The sequence below is a fragment of the Adiantum capillus-veneris genome, chromosome 7 (genome assembly GCF_014529385.1).
Source record: "Adiantum capillus-veneris isolate H3 chromosome 7, ASM1452938v2, whole genome shotgun sequence".
In the NCBI taxonomy this organism is placed as follows: Eukaryota; Viridiplantae; Streptophyta; class Polypodiopsida; order Polypodiales; family Pteridaceae; genus Adiantum; species Adiantum capillus-veneris.
The window spans coordinates 76,183,568-76,199,543 of record NC_140937.1 but is presented as its reverse complement, the minus strand read 5'-3'; positions in this window follow the sequence as shown (position 1 = coordinate 76,199,543).

The window sequence follows — 15,976 nt, the reverse complement described above, 5'->3', positions numbered from 1 at the left end:
TCCTATATCTAGGGTAAACTCCAATATATATATATATTCTATGTATTTTTTATACTTTTCTTATATTTCTTTTTAAATAGCTACTAGGAGGGAATCAAATCCTAGTGGGACACTAGGTGGCATGATTTCAAAGATACACTTATTTTAATGCATTATTGCAAGCATGATTACAAAACTTTGTCAAGGAGCAATGTCATGCTTTCATATGGCATGAGGTGTCCTTTGGAATTAAATGAAAGTCTAGGCTAAGGGGACCACGGGAAGACTTTTGCTGCCAGAAATGGACCCTATTTTGATGAATTTTTTACACAAGGTTCCAATCCGAATTGAAAAATGATTTTTAAATGACAATCGTAGATAATGAGCTAAAGTTTCTGCCCATATTTTTGCGTTTTTATTTGGAGCCACAGTTGAGGAGATATGATCAAAATACTGGACCCCAGTCTGCCCACATCATGCACGGACAGCTCATTTCCAACTTTTCCAATTCCTGTTCACACTGGCTCCTCTCTTCTTGTGTAAATCCTTGGGGGTTCCCTTCACCTATAAAAGGGGACCTCTTCTTCCTTAAAAAAAACTCAACCATTCAAGCCATTGATGAGAGGAATTCTTGAGGGAGTGAGTAGTAATGCCTAATTGTACTTAGCCCCATTAACATAAGCCCAAGCCTACACTTTCTCCTAAAGGAAGACTAGCCATTCTTGTACGCTATCCTTGGAAGATCAACTCTAATCAAAGAAGGTATTGTACTTGGCGTATCAATCAAAGTGGAGTGCTCCCCTCTTCTTCTCTCTCCATCAATAATGGTGCCGAAGGGTTTGTCAAGTAAGATGTGTTCTACATTGATGTTTTTTTTATTTCTTGTTGTTTTCTTTTTCATCTCTAATCCGACATATATATATAGATATATATATATATATATATATATATATATCTATCTAATCTCATCTCCTTAACCAAACCTATCTCTCTCATTCTTAGTAATTCATCCTCTCTACAAATTTTAGGTTCTCTTTGCTACAGGTACATCTCTCCCCGCAGTATCCTTATTGCCTACGGGCAAGAATAGGGCTTGGGAGGGAAACTTCTCATCTCTTCACTTCTCTCATATCTACATTTCTCACATACTATCCTAGATGAATAACCCACATGATGATAATTTATATCGCTTTCACTCTGTACAATCTATTAGAATTAACGTATGGATTAGCCGTAAAATACACTTTCAACAACGTATAGTGTTTCTCTTTGGCCCAGAAAGGTTCAATGAAATACTTCTATCACCAGATCCCATCATACTACCTCTCATAGACTATAATTTTTCTTTTGATGTAAGCGTAGTTATCTTGCTATGAACCAAGAGGATTTGTACACACAATTAATCCCAATCACTAGACAAAATATATATACTACGGTAAGCACAAAGCTACAATTCCAAAGAACAATTCGTAGCCTATTTGGTTAGCCAAGATTGAATGCCATTAACTTATCTATTAACCCTTTCATACTACCCATGATACGATATGACCATAGCCTTGATGTTTTCATCTTTGTGTTGTTTTGACATTCTCTTTTGTGTTCTTTCTTTGTGTGTGAGAGTGCAAGAGAGAAAGAGTGGGTCTTCTTTGTTTGCACTTCTTTCCAAACCCTAGTCTTCATGGCATCTATGGTTTAATTCCTTCATATAGTTTTTGTTGAGTTCTCTCACAAACTCTCACAACCATAAGCCGGGGTGAGAGTACATAAAGATGGTTAGCAAAGTGGAGCAGCTATATGCTGAAATGAAAGAGCTTGAAGACAGATGCAAATGGCTTGAAGAAGAAGACTGGAATCAAAAAGCGATTGAAAGCGCTATGCAATCCGTATATAATGAGCTTAATATATTCGAAGGCTATGATCCAGAAGGATATCTTGAGTGCTATGTGACAGAGATGAGGCTTCAAGCAATTCCAGAAGCTCGGATGATTGCAGCATTTGTTGAACTTGTGAGTAATGATTTCAAGCACCAAGTTCAAGACTATGCAAGTGTATATGCAAGCAACTGGGGTGAGTTTTCTACAGCTATAACACAGGTATGCTTGGAACATCAAGACCAAGAGATGGAGCAGAGTGGAAGTGGATGTGAAGAGCTAGAGTTGGTGTCTCCTGTAAGCCATGCAAGTGTCAACCCATCCATACGGGCCAATTTAGAAGCAGTAATAGATGCATATCTTTTGCAAGATGCAAATTTATTGTATGCAGATGAAGCAGACATAGTGCAAGCTATTTATGTACGTTTGGGTCTTGTAACCTTCGTATCTCAAGATAATGACTCTCATGATGCTATCCAAGCACCTGAAATGGCTCAAAGCAACTTAGAGGATGATGCAAACTCGTCGGCTATGATAGATGATTTGGACGCTCCTTTTGATTCGTTTGAAGATGCACATGAGTGTATATACAAGAATGAGGATGCTATGGTTTTGACAAAGGATGTGAAGGGAAAACAGGTGGAAGACGGCTATATTAGTGATGTGCTACAATCTACTTTTGAGCAGATCCAGGAACTTTTACCAAGTTTAGAAGAGCCGGATGCCTATACTGAAGACATATACCAGGATGAAGAAGCCATTATCAATGCTTTCCTATGCGAGTTTGATGCATGTGGTACTACCCAAATGGATATGCCTAGCTGCAAAAGTGCTAATTTAGAGGGGGTGACTGAAAATCTCTTCCTTTGTGAGTATAGCTCTGCTAGTAGCATTGCGGATTGTGAAGTACCTTAGTTAGATGAGGTAGAAGAAGAGGAGTGCATTGACAGAGTAATATGTATGTCTTGTATATATGGAGTAGCAGATGTGATGTAGATGACTCATGAAATTGTGCCTTATTTAGAGCTAGATGCAGCAAGCTTTCACAATTCCATGGTAGAGGAAGGAATGATAGATACAGATTCTCTGCATGAGGATTGGGGTTCTGCAGATGAAGCTATGAATCTTCAAGATTCACAAATCAAAGATAGAAAAGTTTTTGGTTATGCTATACAGGTTGAAGTGACATTAGAGGATAGAGTAGAAGAGGAAGAAACCTCTTCGGATATGGTCTGTGATTGGGGTGATATTTCTTATCTGTGTGAAGATGCAAATAAAGATGCTTGTCATAAAGTGCCTACTATATTTCATTCTCAAATTTTTGTATCCTATGCCATGTGATAAGGCATTTCACTGTGATCAAGGGATATGTGAATCCGTGTCGGATTTCTACAAAATCCACCACCGGGACATGCCATGTGTTGATTGGGTATTGCTCACTCAGAACTTGCTAAGTCGGATATTTCTCTGAAAGTCAGATATTTCTATGATATTTCTCTGAAATCGGATGTTTAGTCAGATTCTGTTAGACTTAGTCGAATTCAGTTAGGAGGTAGGTAAAGGCTATAAATTGTAATGTTTGATACGAGCAAAAAGATGAAAAGCAGCTATGAGTCTCTCTCTCTCTCTCTCTCTCTCTCTCTCTCTCTCTCTCTCTCTCTCTCTCTCTCTCTCTCTCTCTCTCTCTCTCTCTCTCTCTCTCTCTCTCTCTCTCTCTCTCTCTCTCTCTCTCTCTCTTCTTGCTCTCTCTCTATCTTTAAGTATGTTTTTTTGAGAGTCGTCTCTAAGTTTTCCCTATTGAGCGCGTATGCCCTCAACACTTTGGCGATCACAGTGTTTTAGTGATGAAGACTCACCATTTCCTGTACTACTGAGTTGCGGTTCAATGACACACACACACACAAAAACAGAAATCTTTGGTGGGATCTTACTGAATCAGTTGCACCTACATCATTTGATTCTTCCTTCACCTGTTCTTTGCAGCAAACATCTCCACTATTTACAAGCAAAGTTTCCTTCATTCTCTCTTGCAGATTCCCAATTTTTTATTTATGATTCCAACTTCTGATTTTTTATCACAATTTCTATTTTCTGATTTCACTTTTTGTTCTCTAATTTCCCTTTCTGTAGCACTATCTATGATCTTGTTCTCGGGGGATATGTGTTCGAAACGTAAGTCGGACAGGCGCCAGACCTCTGGCTGTGAGAGGTGTGAAAGAGAGAGAACAAGAGACACTGACAACTGTGGAAATCATCGTAATATTCAATTAAATCAATTTAATCTTTGACTACAATGTTATCGGTAGCCAAGGCAAGTTGTTAGCAGTACTAACACTTGGATCAATTGGTAATACGAGTTAGCTCCCTTTACAGATTAATTGGGCCGTTAACGACACCGGGGTTTAATAAGACGATGATTAATTAACCTTCAGACTGATGACGGTGATGGAAACTTTCACCTTCCACTTTACCTGCTTCATCTACATTCAAGATTCTACAAACTTCATGTAATTTCACTGCATCGATCATCATGCTTCAATTATTGTCAAATATTCTGCAGCTTCCTGCTCTATTTGCTTTGCACTGTCTTCATTGCCACACACAAGCTTTTTCATCCTCAAAGAAACTTGCCTTCAAGCTCTGTATGTAGGTGATTCCTCTTATCGAGCCACACACACACACACAGAGATAAGCCTCCTCTTCTTCTAGCTTTCATGCTTGCCCCCAATCTCGACTTCCTTCACTTCAATTTTTTACTTATCCCCGTACCTCCTCTTCTTCAAGGTCACAAGAGAGAGAGATAAGCTTCCCCCGTCACCACTTCATAATTTCCCCTTTTACCTTGCTTGCTTCCTAACTCTCCGAAGAGGGATATCCCCGAGAGAGAGAGAGAGAGAGAGAGAGAGAGAGAGAGAGAGAGAGAGAGAGAGAGAGAGAGAGAGTTTCTCTTGCTTGTCCAACACGATAGAAAGAGAGAGAGAGAGAGAGAGAATGGGAGAGAGAGAGAGAGAGAGAGAGAGCTTTGCTTTGCTCTCCTTGCTTTGGTTGCACAGGTCGAGAGAGAGAAAGAGTGCTTGCCTTCGTTCCGAGCTCCCCCCCGGTCTCCCTTCCCTTGCTTCGCTTTCACCACTACCCTCTCTTATGTTCTCAACTTCCCCTTTGCTTCCCTTCTCATGCTCCTCCTCGATGCCGAGAGCAAGAGAGATGGCAAAAACCCTCCTCTCTCCTCTCAATCCCCTTGCATGCCCTGCAATCCCTCCTTCAATTTCCTCTTTTTTTCTACACGCTACCTCCTTATGCCCTTATGCTCCTCTTTTTTAAGCCTTTAGCAACGACGGTGCCGTCGTTGCTAAGGCATGTGAACCAAAGATGATGATGTGACAATCCGGGGGAAGATATCCACCAATTTTGACGGGACCAAGGCCAAATTTGTGCGCATGGCAAGCTAGGAATTTTTCGCTTCTCCGCGGTGATCATCTGACGTCTCTACTGAGTGCTACGAGCGTCTCTTCTCTCCCCTGCTCTCGCATTTTCTGCCTGTGCCATCTCACCATGCTTTCTATTAAAAATAGGGTAGCCCCCTTTAAATGGGCGGCCTATGATTTGGTGGGTGGCCACCTGATTGGCTTGGGCACCACATTTGATATACATCTCGGACCCCGGCCAAGGCAATGCCAAGCATGACTCCGGTTCCCCTCAATTGGGCGGCTAAAATTTCCATGATGGGCAGACATTTGGGTGTAATCTGGGCGGCCCTTGGCCCTTGTTGGGCACCACATTTAGCATACATATCGACCAAAGCATTGCCAAGCACAACATTTTTCTTGAGTAGCACTTGAGTGATTCCCACAATCAACATGCTCTAGGTGACGACATTCCGACAAATAACTCATCAAGAAATGTAAAGCCACCGTTCCAAACTTTGTGGCCAAAACTCATCTGGTACCACATCATCGGTCGTTGTCACCGACTTAAACATTATTAATATCTTACAGCTTTGGACTCTGCTTGGCAAGGTGTAGATTCCTATAGTCTTCTCAAGTTTCATGAAACGCATACGAACCCTGCTAAGGCTGTAAAATTCCCAGATAACACAGAGTCCAAGGCGATCGACCTAGCACGAAACTGGCCCCCAGGGAAATTTAATCTGCCGATATCTTGGTAACCAGAACCACGATCATTGATCTTAAAAGACCGACGCACTCCAAAAAGTAAGCACTTCACGCCTCTGTATTCATTTCATTTCGATCCCCTCAACTGCAGTTGCCCAATCCGGTATAGATCTGCAATTCACTCAAACTTCAAAATGCCATAACTTTTGCACCATAGCTCCAATCGACAAGCAGTAAAGACAAGCCGGTAGAGCACTTCAAGCACTGCAGTTCTAGATCATAAACGACCATTTGTGCTTCCTTCAAGCATACTCTTTTTTTTAGAATCATTAAGGCATATGTTGCTCCTTTAAAGCCGCATCTAGCATACATTAACCGTAAAAATAGCCTGTTAACAAGCCCTGAACACTGATCATTAATCCAGTAAGCTTCAAACAAGCTTGATGTGCATTTTCTTGATATTTCTTAGCATGGCAGCGGAGTTGCACGACATCGTTCTCCATAGTTTTCTCTTCATCACTTAGCCTAATTTGAAGTTCAAGCTTTCAGCCAAGAAGCCCAAATTTGTACCTGCAGATTTTCATGAAGAAAAAGAATTTGGAAGACATGGTGCAAGGGAACACAATCAACCTTGCTGCAGTATCTGATCTCGTTTACTGGGAAAACCAAAATCTGAATTGGTATTTCAAGCACACTACAGTTGACATCAAGAAGAAAAATTACATCAACATGCAGACAAAAAGCATGGACATTAGATGGTGTATTTGAATGTGATCAAGGGATATGTTAATCCGTGTCGGATTTCTACAAAATCCATTACCGGGACGTGCCATGTGTTGACTGGGTATTGCTCACTCAGAAGTTGCTAAGTCGGATATTTCTCTGAAAGTCAGATATTTCTATGATATTTCTTTGAAATCGGATGTTTAGTCAGATTCTGTTAGACTTAGTCGGATTCAGTTAGGAGGTAGGTAAAGGCTATAAATTGTAATGTTTGATACGAGCAAAAAGATGAAAAGCAATTACGAGTCTCTCTCTCTCTCTCTCTCTCTCTCTCTCTCTCTCTCTCTCTCTCTCTCTCTCTCTCTCTCTCTCTCTCTCTCTCTCTCTCTCTCTCTCTCTCAATCTTTAAGTATGTTGTTTTGAGAGTCGTCTCTAAGTTTTCCCTATTGAGGGCATATGCCCTCAACACTTTGGCGATCACGGTGTTTTAGTGATGAAGACTCCCATTTCCTGTACTACTGAGTTGCGGTTCAATGACACACACACACACACACACACACACACACACACAAACAGAAATCTTTGGTGGGATCTTACTGAATCAGTTGCACCTGCATCATTTGATTCTTCCTTCGCCTGTTCTTTGTAGCAAACATCTCCACTATTTACAAGAAAAGTTTCCTTCATTCTCTCTTGCAGATTCCCAATTTTTTATTTATGATTCCAACTTCTGATTTTTTATCACAATTTCTATTTTCTGATTTCACTTTTTGTTCTCTAATTTCACCTTCTGTAGCACTATCTATGATCTTGTTGTCGGGGGATATGTGTTCGAAACGTGAGTCGGGCAGGCGCCAGGCCTCTAGCTGTGAGAGGTGTGAAAGAGAGAGAATAAGAGACACTGACAGCTATAGAAATCATCGTAATATTCAATTAAATCAATTTAATCATTGACTACAATGTTATCGGTAGCCAAGGTAGGTTGTTAGCAGCACCAACACTTGGATCAGTTGGTAATACGAGTTAGCTCCCTTTACAGATTAATTGGGCCGTTAACGACACCGGGGTTTAATAAGACGATGATTAATTAACCTTCAGACTGATGATGGTGATGGAAAATTTCACCTTCCGCTTTACCTACTTCATCTACATTCAAGATTCTACAAAGTTCATGTAATTTCACTGCGTCGATCATCATGCTTCAATTATTGCCAAATATTATGCAGCTTCCTGCTCTATTTGCTTTGCACTGTCTTCATTACCGCACACAAGCTTTTTCATCCTCTAAGCAACTTGAGTTCAAGCTCTGTATGCTGGTGATTCCTCTTACCGAGCCACACACACACACACACACACACACACACAGAGAGAAGCCTCCTCTTCTTCTAGCTTTCATGCTTGCCCCGAATCTCGACTTCCTTCACTTCCATTTTTTACTTATCCCCATACCTCCTATTCTTCAAGGTCACAAGAGAGAGAGATAAGCTTCCCCCGTCACCATTTCATAATTTCCTCTTTTACCTTGCTTGCTTCCTAACTCTGCGGAAAGGGATATCCCCGAGAGAGAGAGAGAGAGAGAGAGAGAGAGAGAGAGAGAGAGAGAGAGAGAGAGAGAGAGAGAGAGAGTTTCTCTTGCTTGTCCAACACGAGAGAATGAGAGAGAGAGAGAGAGAGAATGGGAGACAGAGAGAGAGAGAGCTTTGCTTTGCTCTCCTTGCTTTGGTTGCACAGGTCGAGAGAGAGAAAGAGCGCTTGCCTTCGTTCTCAGCTCCCCCCCAGTCTCCCTTCCCTTGCTTCGCTTTCACCACTACCCTCTCTTATGTTCTCAACTTCCCCTTTGCTTCCCTTCTCATGCTCCTCCTCGATGCCGAGAGCGAGAGAGATGGCAAAAACCCTCCTCTCTCCTCTCAATCCCCTTGCATGCCCTGCAATCCCTCCTTCAATTTCCTCTTTTTTTCTACACGCTACCTCCTTATGCCCTTATGCTCCTCTTTTTTAATCCTTTAGCAACGACGGTGCCGTCGTTGCTAAGGCGTGTGAACCAAAGATGATGATGAAATTTTGACGGGACCAAGGCCGAATTTGTGCGCCATGGCAAGCTAGGAATTTTTCGCTTCTCCGCGGTGATCATTTGACGTCTCTACTGAGTGCTACGAGCGTCTCTTCTCTCCCCTGCTCTCGCATTTTCTGCCTGTGCCATCTCACCATGCTTTCTATTAAAAATAGGGTAGCCCCCTTAAAATGGGCGGCCTATGATTTGGTGGGTGGCCACTTGATTGGCTTGGGCACCACATTTGATATACATCTCGGACCCCGACCAAGGCAATGCCAAGCAAGACTCCGGTTCCCCTCAATTGGGCGGCTAAAATTTCCATAATGGGCAGACATTTGGGTTTAATCTCGGCAGCCCTTGGCCCTTGTTGGGCACCACATTTAGCATACATATAGACCAAAGCATTTCCAAGCACAACATTTTTCTCGAGTAGCACTTGAGTGATTCCCACAATCAACATGCTCTAGGTGACGACATTCGGACAAATAACTCATCAAGAAATGTAAAGCCACCGTTCCAAACTTTGTGGCCAAAAGTCATCTGGTACCACATCATCGGTCGTTGTCACAGACTTAAACATTATTAATATCTTACAGCTTTGGACTCCGCTTGGCAAGGTGTAGATTCCTATAGACTTCTCAAGTTTCATAGAACGCATACAAACCCTGCGAAGGCTGTAAAATTCCCAGATGGCACAGAGTCCAAGGCGATCGACCTAGCACGAAACTCGCCCTCGGGGAAATTTAATCTGGGGATATCTTGGTAACCAGAACCACGATCATTGATCTGAAAAGACCGACGCACTCCAAAAAGTGAGCACTTCAGGCCTCTGTATTCATTTCATTTCTGTCCCCTCAACTGCAGTTGCCCAATCCGGTACAGATCTGCAATTCACTCAAACTTCAAAATGCCATAAGTTTTGCACCGTAGCTCCAATCGACAAGCAGTAAAGACAAGCCGGTAGAGCACTTCAAGCACTGTAGTTCTAGATCATAAACTACCATTTGTGCTTCCTTCAAGCATACTCTTTTTTTTAGCATCATTAAGGCATATGTTGGCCCTTTAAAGCCGCATCTAGCATACATTAACCGTAAAAATAGCCTGTTAACAAGCCCTGAACACTGATCATTAATCAAGTAAGCTTCAAACAAGCTTGACGTGCATTTTATTGGTATATTTCTTAGCATGGCAGCGGAGTTGCACGACATCGTTCTCCATAGTTTTCTCTGTATCACTTAGCCTAATCTGAAAAGCAAGCTTTCAGACAAGAAGCCCAAATTTGTACCTGCAGATTTTCATGAAGAAAAAGAATTTGGAAGACATGGTGCAAGCGAACACCATCAACCTTGCTACAGTCTCTGATCTCATTTACTGGGAAAACCAAAATCTGAATTGGTATTTCAAGCACACTATAGTTGACATCAGAAGGAAAATTACATCAACATGCAAACAAAAAGCATGGACATTAGATGGTGTATTTGAATATGATCAAGGGATATGTGAATCCCTGTCGGATTTCTACAAAATCCACCACCGGGACGTGCCATGTGTTGACTGGGTATTGCTCACTTAGAAGTTGCTAAGTCGGATATTTCTCTGAAAATCAGATATTTCTATGATATTTCTCTTAAATCGGATGTTTAGTCAGATTCTGTTAGACTTAGTCGGATTCAGTTAGGAGGTAGGTAAAGGCTATAAATTGTAATGTTTGATACGAGCAAAAAGATGAAAAGCAGTTACGAGTCTCTCTCTCTCTCTCTCTCTTCTTGCTCTCTCTCTATCTTTAAGTATGTTGTTTTGAGAGTCGTCTCTGAGTTTTCCCTGTTGAGGGCATATGCCCTCAACACTTTGGCGATCACGGTGTTTTAGTGATGAAGACTCACCATTTCCTGTACTACTGAGTTGCGGTTCAATGACACACACACAAAAACAGAAATCTTTGGTGGGATCTTACTGAATCAGTTGCACCTGCATCATTTGATTCTTCCTTCGCCTGTTCTTTGCAGCAAACATCTCCACTATTTACAAGCAAAGTTTCCTTCATTCTCTCTTGCAGACTCCCAATTTTTTATTTATGATTCCAACTTCTGATTGAGAGAGAGAGAGGGAGAGTTTCTCTTGCTTGTCCAACATGAGAGAAAGAGAGAGAGAGAGAGAGAGAATGGGAGAGAGAGAGAGAGCTTTGCTTTGCTCTCCTTGCTTTGGTTGCAGAGGTCGAGAGAGAGAAAGAGCGCTTGCCTTCGTTCCGAGCTCCCCCCCGGTCTCCCTTCCCTTGCTTCGCTTTCACCACTACCCTCTCTTATGTTCTCAACTTCCCCTTTGCTTCCCTTCTCATGCTCCTCCTCGATGCCGAGAGCGAGAGAGATGGCAAAAACCCTCCTCTCTCCTCTCAATCCCCTTGCATGCCCTGCAATCCCTCCTTCAATTTCCTCTTTTTTTCTACACGCTACCTCCTTATGCCCTTATGCTCCTCTTTTTTAAGCCTTTAGCAACGACGGTGCCGTCGTTGCTAAGGCATGTGAACCAAAGATGATGATGTGACAATCCGGGGGAAGATATCCACCAATTTTGACGGGACCAAGGCCGAATTTGTGCGCCATGGCAAGCTAGGAATTTTTCGCTTCTCCGCGGTGATCATCTGACGTCTCTACTGAGTGCTACGAGCGTCTCTTCTCTCCCCTGCTCTCGCATTTTCTGCCTGTGCCATCTCACCATGCTTTCTATTAAAAATAGGGTAGCCCCCTTTAAATGGGCGGCCTATGATTTGGTGGGTGGCCACCTGATTGGCTTGGGCACCACATTTGATATACATCTCGGACCCCGTCCAAGGCAATGCCAAGCAAGACTCCGGTTCCCCTCAATTGGGCGGCTAAAATTTCCATAATGGGCAGACATTTGGGTTTAATCTGGGCGGCCCTTGGCCCTTGTTGGGCACCACATTTAGCATACATATCGACCAAAGCATTGCCAAGCACAACATTTTTCTCGAGTAGCACTTGAGTGATTCCCACAATCAACATGCTCTAGGTGACGACATTCGGACAAATAACTCATCAAGAAATGTAAAGCCACCGTTCCAAACTTTGTGGCCAAAAGTCATCTGGTACCACATCATCGGTCGTTGTCACAGACTTAAACATTATTAATATCTTACAGCTTTGGACTCCGCTTGGCAAGGTGTAGATTCCTATAGACTTCTCAAGTTTCATAGAACGCATACAAACCCTGCGAAGGCTGTAAAATTCCCAGATGGCACAGAGTCCAAGGCGATCGACCTAGCACGAAACTCGCCCTCGGGGAAATTTAATCTGGGGATATCTTGGTAACCAGAACCACGATCATTGATCTGAAAAGACCGACACACTCCAAAAAGTGAGCACTTCAGGCCTCTGTATTCATTTCATTTCTGTCCCCTCAACTGCAGTTGCCCAATCCGGTACGGATCTGCAATTCACTCAAACTTCAAAATGCTAATACTTTTGCACCGTAGCTCCAATCGACAAGCAGTAAAGACAAGCCGGTAGAGCACTTCAAGCACTACAGTTCTAGATCATAAACTACCATTTGTACTTCCTTCAAGAATACTCTTTTTTTTAGCATCATTAAGGTATATGTTGGCCCTTTAAAGCCGCATCTAGCATACATTAACCGTAAAAATAGCCTGTTAACAAGCCCTGAACACTGGTCATTAATCAAGTAAGCTTCAAACAAGCTTGACGTGCATTTTCTTGATATTTCTTAGCATGGCAGCGGAGTTGCACGACATCGTTCTCCATAGTTTTCTCTGCATCACTTAGCCTAATCTGAAGAGCAAGCTTTCAGCCAAGAAGCCCAAATTTGTACCTGCAGATTTTCATGAAGAACAAGAATTTGGAAGACTTGGTGCAAGCGCACACCATCAACCTTGCTGCAGTCTCTGATCTCGTTTGCTGGGAAAACCAAAATCTGAATTGGTATTTCAAGCACACTACAATTGACATCAAGAAGGAAAATTACATCAACATGCAAACAAAAAGCATGGACATTAGATGGTGTATTTCTGAAGCGGTTTCATGATGATCAAGGACAAAGTGATCCAAAGAGGGCATACCGGCAAAGCGAAGATCGGATCTACTATCTAGAGACACGAAGCCTGTAAGAAGCACAATCTTGGACAAGCGTTTGGAGGAATCATTTGGTGAACCAATGCCAAATGAAATCATTATGTTTTTCTCAACATGTTTCATTCTCAAATCTTTGTAATCCTATGCCATGTGATAAGGCATTTGACTATGATCAAGGGATATGTGAATCCATGTCGGATTTCTACGAAATCCACCACCGGGACGTGCCATGTGTTGACTGGTTATTGCTCACTCGGAAGTTGCTAAGTCCGATATTTCTTTGAAAGTCGGATATTTCTATAATATTTCTCTGAAATCGGATGTTTAGTCAGATTCTGTTAGACTTAGTCGGATTCAGTTAGGAGGTAGGTAAAAGGTATAAATTGTAATGTTTGATACGAGCAAAAAGATGAAAAGCAGTTATTACGAGTCTCTCTCTCCCTCTCTTCTTGCTCTCTCTCAATCTTTATGTATACTGTTTTGAGAGTCGTCTTTGAGTTTCCCTTTTGAAGGTGTATGCTCTCAACGTTCTTGGCCTCATACACAGTGCTCCTTGCACTTGCCACCTGTGTGGGCCACACCAACTTTGCTATTCAATTGTAGAATGCACATCTTCTGTGATTCACCTTGATAACCCTTTTTCAAAATGTGTGCAACATACTCGTAGTGATGGAATCATTAACTAATAGCAAGATTCGAGGGAATATTTTGGAACTCCCTGTGATTCCCCCGCTCCCCTTCCTCTACACCTCGGTGGTGCCCTTGCACGTAGCCTGCCCTCCTCCCTCCTCCCCTCATGAAACGTCGCCAATAGGCCTCGAGACACGATCCCTACCTTAGTCATCTGCAACAGCTCATTGTGAATAGAGAGAGAGAGAGAGAAGCATCTCCTTGAGTTCGCCATTTACTAGCATATTAGCAACTTCCAACTTTTATTCAATCATTACGAAGAATTCCTCCAGTTTCCAACTTTTTCTCTTTGCACATTTTCCAAATCGATCACCTCAAATCAAGTAGAAGTCGCCATGATGTAACCGGGCTGAAACTCTGGTGGCCGGGCCTCATCACTATATCGCACGGGCATGGTCAAATGGGATCAATGGTGGAGGAGGAAAACGCGGGGCGTGCCAATCGTGGACCGTCATATTTGACAATCACCCCGAATTTACAAATTTACCCCGAATTTACTAATCGGACCACATTTACAATATGAGATACTCGAATCCCCTATATTTCAACGAATGCATGCGGGCGTAGTGGTTAGTGCACATGACTCGTAGTGGGGAGCTCGAGGGTTCAAGACGGAGGGTCCCGAATTTACTTTTCTCCCCGAATTTATCAAATGTCCCGAATTTACAAATGTGCATTTTACAGTCTGAATCGCCTCAACCGTAGATCCCATTTGAAGCTACCCGTGTGAGATAGTGTGGAAGGTGGCCGGATAAGAAATGGAGACTCATGCGTTAACCATCAAATCAGGCTGTGGGGCTATTATCACCATCTCAGTATTAAAAAAAGAACCATGTCTTTGCTCCTCTGTTGCGGACATGCCCCCGTTCATTTTCACGCATGTGCCCTCGTTACTTGTTGCGTCTCTGAACTCTCCTCCCACCTGCCCAAGCCCATTCTGCTATTCAATCACAAAATGCGCAACTTCGGTGAATCACGTTAATAACTTTTTTCAAAATGTGTGCAACATATCAGCATTTTTTTCAAATCGTGAGCACAATGCAGGGAGCTTTCCTTTTAAAATTTGTACATAATCGGGTTAAATTAAAAAAAGCTCTGGGGAAAAGGTCTGGGAGAGAGAGAGTTGACGCCTGATCAATTGCATGGCAGCCATGTCGACGGCTCCCTGCTTTCTTCGCTTTCGCTTGGTTCTCAGGAGAAAGGACGGGGAAGACGACGTATGCGTGGCAGCCGCTCGTCCCTGCGAGGAGGAAGTGCTTTTCTGTTCGACGCTGCAGGTATATATGCGCCATGGCAACAGGTACCTCTCTCTCTCTCTCTCTCTCAATTGCTGCAAACTTTTTAATGATCCTGGGTCCTTTCTGAAGAAGCCACGGCATTTTATCAAGAGGCATGCAGGCAATCAACACCATGTTCTCATGAATGAATGTCATGTGTGTGTGTGTGTGTGTGTGTGTGTGTGTGTGTGAGAGAGAGAGAGAGAGAGAGAGAGAGAGAGAGAAGCATCGTAGACTCAAGGAGAACAAAGAGAAATGCACTAGAAACACTGTAAAGTAGCCTTTATCGTGGCCTGTGTTTTGAGATGCCAGCCTAGACTAGAAATGCTTGTGGCGGCCATTTATCTATAATGTATCTGAATTGAAAACTTTGATTGGGCACTAGAAAAGCAAAAGTAAGAGCTAAGTAATGAATTTAAAATTGAAAAGTGAGATAAGGATTTGACTAAGTGGTGCTAAGACCAAATAACCTAGCATATAAGGAGGATGAGAACATGTATTTTTATAGTTGCTAAAGAAATCAATCTAGCATTGATGGATCTTTTGTTTTTTGGCAAAACTCACAATCTGTGAGTGAATTGTATTAATCCCACAATCAAAATTACAGCCCAATCTCAAGCTCAGGCAGAGCCTTGAGGTGCTGAACAATACAAATTGGATGTGTACAGCCTCTCACCGAAGCTCATCATAACCGGCTCTACAATGTAGGTGAACTATAGTTCAAGGCTTTTACTTATTGCACATTGACAACAGGGCGTGGGTATCCCTAGACCAACCTCCCGAGTCTTGCTTGCTTCCGAGTGTATAGATCATCACTCTGCTTTCTTATATAATCTCTAAGAAGCTTGCCACATCAAGATCTCCACATGGCGGTTCCTCACCCGCAATATATGATGAAAGAAGAAGTACCTGACGATTTTAGTGCAAATAAGCAAATGAGGACTTCCCATCTTCCAGCCACCAAAGAACAGATCAGTTTTGAAGAATCTGATATGCCATGTCCTTTAGACCCACTTGCCAGAATTTTCTAGTTAGGCCTCAGAATTTTCTAGTCAGGCCTCTGATCATCTGGCATTCCATGAATAGTTGGGCAGACCTTCACTATTCAAGAAAAAATAATCTTCAAGTTTGCATTCACTGGTAAAATGATTTGGTGGAAGTTGAAGCA